A 5,514-nucleotide genomic window follows, 5' to 3' on the forward strand; every position below is an offset into this window, starting at 1 on the left:
CTCTGTCTGCAGGAGAAGCCACTGGTTAGAGCCAGAGGGGACATCACATCTACCCAAAAGTCTTCCCATGTGAGTAGCATAGTCCTCTCCTGGAGACCCGCCGGGTTTGCTGGCAGCACCACAGAGATCACTAAACAACACGCCAGGCAACTCAGTCAGGAGGAAGAGGCCTGCTTGACAGCAGGCAGAAGCCCAGGAACAATTTGTTTGGGAGTCCCAGAGGGGGAAAAGGGAGACTAAAAATCCTGCTATGCTGTTACAGAACTGAGTTTGCAATCAAAGTAACCAGACTGTTCAGCTCAGTAAGAATTTAAAAAGCCATTTTGTCCCCTTTAAAGACAACTAATAAAAATAGATTTCCAGTCAGTTTTCATTACCCAAAGTAAGTGTGTGTGGTGTGTAGTTGTGTATGTCTGCGTACATGATGTGTATGTGTGTGTACATGGTGTGTGTATATGGTATGTGTGTGTGGTGTGCGCTCGGATGTGAAGACCAGAGGTTGATCATGGGTGTCTTCCTCAGCTGCCCTGCTCACCTTATTTTTTGAGACAGTGTCTGTCTTTGAACTTGTAGTTCAGCTTTTTCTACTAGGCTGGCTGGCCAATGGGTAGAAGGGATCCGCCTCCTCTCCCCTCCCGCCCTGGGCTGGGGTTTCAGAGCATGCTGCAGGCCTGAATGCTTGCATAGCAAGCAGTTCACCGACAGAGGGGTCTTCCCAGTCCCCACGTCCAGCGACTGGGATGCTGATCCATTCAGTAGAAGACCACTAGCGCTCAGAGTTCAAGGCCAGTTTGGGCAAAACTGCTCAGTCCAAATTCAACTGCTTTTAAAATTTAAGTGCAAATATTGTGGTACAGCTCATGATTAACTATGCTGAGATCCTGGTTTGAATCCCCAGTTCCCATTCATGTTTTTTCTCACACACTCACACACACACACACACACACACACACACACACACACACACACACACACACACACTTCCTGTTTCAAAACCAAACAAAACCCAGCCCTTGCCTGTACAGGAACACTTCCTTCAGTCTTCATAAGGAGCGTGCGCACCCTTGAACCCAGAGTTGCGTGCAGGGCGTGCACATGTGCGGTCATGGTAGTCTTATGAGCATGCGCATATTAGGTGTCTGCACAGTGCGGGGTGTGCTCGCGTGTGTGCACATGTTTCTGTATCAGAGACACGTAAGCAGTGTGCAGTTCAGTACAGAACATTAAACAAGCGCTGACAGGTATGTTAATTTTAAAATCTGCAATTCTACTGATGTTCTGAATTCTTTTACGACAAAACAACTTGCAATCATTTTATAGGTATGGAATACAGCGTTCAAAAGCCACGTTCAGCAAAGTTTACACCAGCATACGTATGGATGTAAGCCCTGGTTAATTTGCCACAAACAGCAAGTCATTTAGTCATTCTTTTATCACAGACTCCTGGGGAGGAGGTTAGAAGGGGATCTAGTGCACACTTGAGGGGATGTGGGGATGCTGGGGGCAGCAGCGATTAAGGACTGACTGATGACAGAGCTGGGGGTGGGGGGTGGGGATGGGCGAGATTTCCCTGCCGGATTAGCCCTGATGGTGAGCTTGACTGAGGAGGGAGACTGAAGAAAGGACTGAAGACTTCGCTCACTGCTGCAGGCGCTGCCCAGGCCTGCCACCTGGTTGGTGCCTGCGATTCCAAAGTCCGGAAAGCTTGACAAAGTTCCTTCTTTCAACTCAAGGCCACCCGAGTCAGGAAGACTCTTCCAAACCTTGTGTCCCTGTCCTGAGGTGGCGCCATGTGACCCCGGGGGCACTGAGGGGCGGTTCCCACAAGGGCCCTGGGTGCTTGGCAGGTGCTGGCTGTGGCCGGGAACATCCCCAGGAGGTGCGCTGGGTCTGCAGGCTTCACCCGGGCAGTGCGCAGGGGAAGCGGGGTATGCTGTTCCCGGAGAAGAGCAGCCGGACTAGGGGGACCTGATTACCCGCCACTCCGCACCCCGGGCTCCAGATGCGGAGCTGAGACCCTCCTCAGTGCTCACACAGCCACCGCACAGCCGGATCTCCCGTGATCTCTCACTTCCACGCCACCACTACCTACCCGAGCCAGTGGGGGCAGAAGCCTGCAGATGCTCGGGGCGTGCCCTGCCCGAGGCGCTCGCTTACCTTCCTACCTGTCTCAAGAAGCTCGGGAGCCGCCCTATCGGTGCCCAGCCTGGGTCAATCTCGCCGGAACCGACGGTGCCCAGCCTGGGTCAACCTCGCCAGGACCGACGACAGCCAGGGGAGGTTGGACTTTCTTTCCCCGCGGCTGGCTGGTTTCCTCCCCGCCCCATCTTCCCCCACCCAGTCGGCTAACGCCCACCTCCAATCCTTGAAGGAGCACAGTGCCCCCACTGAGAGGCCCCGGGTGCCCAGCATTGCCCCATGCCTCCTCCTTTTTGGGTTCCTGCCAAGGCTTTGCTTATTCTTAAACCTGTGGGCTCTGAGTCTTGGGTCTGAGCCAGCCACCTTTTCAGTCCCACTTCCGCTGGCCCAAGCCCTCCAGATCTTTGCCAAAACCCCTCCTCACTACACCTCTCACACCGACACACCTGCGTGTCCAGCCACCTTCTGAATTCTACACTTTGGCCGCAATCACTTCACATTCACAGACAGGCAGACAGTCAGACAGACAGACTGAAAGAGGGGAGGGAGAGAAAGAGGGGGAAGAGGAGAGGAGGGGAGGGGAGAGGAGATAGAGATATTTCCCCATCACTTTGAATTTATGCCAACCCTTTCCAGCTTTTGAAGCCTCCAGACTCGCTCCATCCTGATTGTAGCGGCTGCAGTTCTAATGGAGCATCACAGTAAAGTCTGTGTGAATCAGCTGTGAGTTGGGGCTGGGTAAGGCCTGCGTAACCACCGTAGCCACAGCCCTGGGATACATCGACAGATAGCATCAAGGGATAGGCTCTTAGCACTTCCACTTGTGGCAAATTTAATTTCCTTCCTGCTTTTACGCTCCCCCCGCCCCCCACACACACAAAATCAAGCCATTTCCTTGCCAGCTATTCCTTTACAGAAAAACGTAGAGTGTACGTTCATCCCGAGAAAAAGGCCCTGGTCCTGGGTCTGTGGAAGTCGCAGAAGCTGGGGCTCCTTACTTGACCCTGACATGGTCACGTCTCTGGGTTTAGACAGGGCAGTTTGCAACAGGGATTTCCACTTTCTTCAAAGCTGGCCTGGTGTTCAGAGCAGATTGAGGGAAGCAGGAAGCTCTTTATACTTCCCTGTGCAGGAGGGGGACAGAGACCTGGTTTCAGGGCCCCAGGGACATGGGGATTCTTGGGTAAAGATAAAACTTGGCAGGCAGCAAAGGCAGCGAAGTGACTCAGAAGCTCCCTAGAAAAGGAAAATGTTTCTTCATTCAAAATCGCCATCCCCCCCTCCTTCTAGGACCTTCCTGAACTAGGTCAAAGGTCCGTGTCAAATGGGAGGAAAAGGTTTCTCCCACAGCGGAAGGCTGGGGCAGCTAAGAGCAGCCTTTCTTAGGGCTTTGTTTTTATGACTCCTCTTCAGATGCCTGGACTTGAGTCCTTTTGTTTTGCCTTAAGGCAGGCTCTCATGGAGCCCAGGCTGGCCTCAATGTGTGTAGCTGAGGATGACTCTCCTGAGTGCTGGTGTTACAGATCCTGTGTCCAGTTCATGAAGTCCTAGACATCAGAGCCTGCTGGACAAGTATTCTATCAACTGACTGTACCCCAGTCTAGATCTGGATTTCTTTTCTTTCTTTCTTTCTTTCTTTCTTTCTTTCTTTCTTTCTTTCTTCCTTCCTTTCTTTTCTTTCTTTCTCTTCTCCTCCTCCTCTTCCTCCTTCTCCTCTTTCTCCTCCTCCTCCTCTTCTTCCTCTCTCTCTCTCTCTCTCTCTTCCTTCTTAAACTACTTGTCTTAGTCAGAGTTATTATTGCTGTGATGAAACACCATGACCAAAAGCAAGTCAGAGAGAAAAGGGTTTATTTATTATTATTTATTGTTGTTTCAAGAGAGGGTTTCCCTGTGTAGCCCTGGCTGTCCTGGAACTCGCTCTGTAGATGATGCTGGCATCAAAATAAGAGATCCTCCTGCCTCTGCCTGCCTCTGGAGTGCTGGGACTAAAGGTGTGTTCCACCACCCAGCAGGGAAAGGTTTATTTGGATTACACTTCCACATCAATGTGGAAGGAAAAGACAGGAACTCAGGCAGGGCAGGAACCTGGAGGCAGGAGCTGATGCAGAGGCCACGGAGGGGTGCTGCTTACTGGCTTGCTCCTCATGGCTTGCTCAGCCTGCTTTCTCATAGAACCCAGGACCACTGCCTAGGAGTGGCTCTATGCGCATAGAATGAGCTGCTCTCCTAGTCAATCACTAAGAAAATGAATATATGTTTTCCTACTTTGAGTTCTTTGCACAGTCTCTTCCAAAATCGAAGTAAAACTCCAAAATATCTTTAAAAGTTCAAAGTATCTCAACAGTGGGCTCCAGTAAAATAAAAAAATTAAATAAATTAAATACTGTCTTATTCCAAGAGGGAAGATCCAGGGTTCAGCCACAACCTTAACAAAATAAAACCAACCCCCAACAGTATAAATAACCCAGTGCCCAATGTCTGGCATTTACCCAAGGTTTTCTGGGGTCCTCCAAAGGGCTTGCCATAACACAGGGCTTGTCTCCTAGGCTCAGGCTGGCTCTACTCCATACCTACTCCTGTCCTTGGTAGTTGCTAATGGCACTGGAGTTCCCAAAATGCCTGGACTTCTGCTGCAACTGGGCTGTACTTTCACCAATAGCCTCTCAGGGACTCTCTTCATGGTGCCAAGCCTCAACTGAGTGGCCCCTTCAGCCCTGGGTCTTCAACTCTTATTGAGGCTGCATTCTCACCAACGACTTCTTCCAGTCTCTACCAGTGTCCATGGTCCCCACAACTACATGGGTGCCCTCTATGATCCCCACAACTACATGGGTGACTCTAACACATGACCAAGATCTGAGGTACAACCTTGGCCACCTCTAACACAGAGTGTGTGTGTGTGTTGACCCTGAGGAAACACTTCCCAGAAGACTTCACCTCAGTGATGCTGATATCTTAATCACCACTCATTTCTCAGCTCCAACTACCAGCATCAGTTGTCCCCAGTAAAGCACAGGTGATTGTGGTCTTTTTTCTTTTTTCTTTGTTAGTTTGGTTGATTTTACTTCAGTGGTGCTGGTCTCTTGTTAATTACAGCTGACTCTTCATTCCCAGCTGACCAGAAGCACAGACTCTTAACTCAAATAGCAAACAGCCCTCATAAGTCTTTAAGTGAGGTCATGAGCCAGGCCTCGACCGTCTGCACATCTCTCAACATTCTTCTCCTCCTCCAAGCTCCCACAGGACAGCTCACCATGCTTTGAACACTCAATGGCTTTTCTAACCCAAAGTTCCAAAGTCCTTCCACAATCCTCCCCCAAACGACTTGGTCAGAGCTGTCCCCTAATACCTCACTCTCTTGGTACCAATCTCTGT

Source organism: Grammomys surdaster, unplaced genomic scaffold, assembly GCF_004785775.1.
Source record: "Grammomys surdaster isolate TR1022 unplaced genomic scaffold, NIH_TR_1.0 721, whole genome shotgun sequence".
Taxonomy (NCBI): domain Eukaryota; kingdom Metazoa; phylum Chordata; class Mammalia; order Rodentia; family Muridae; genus Grammomys; species Grammomys surdaster.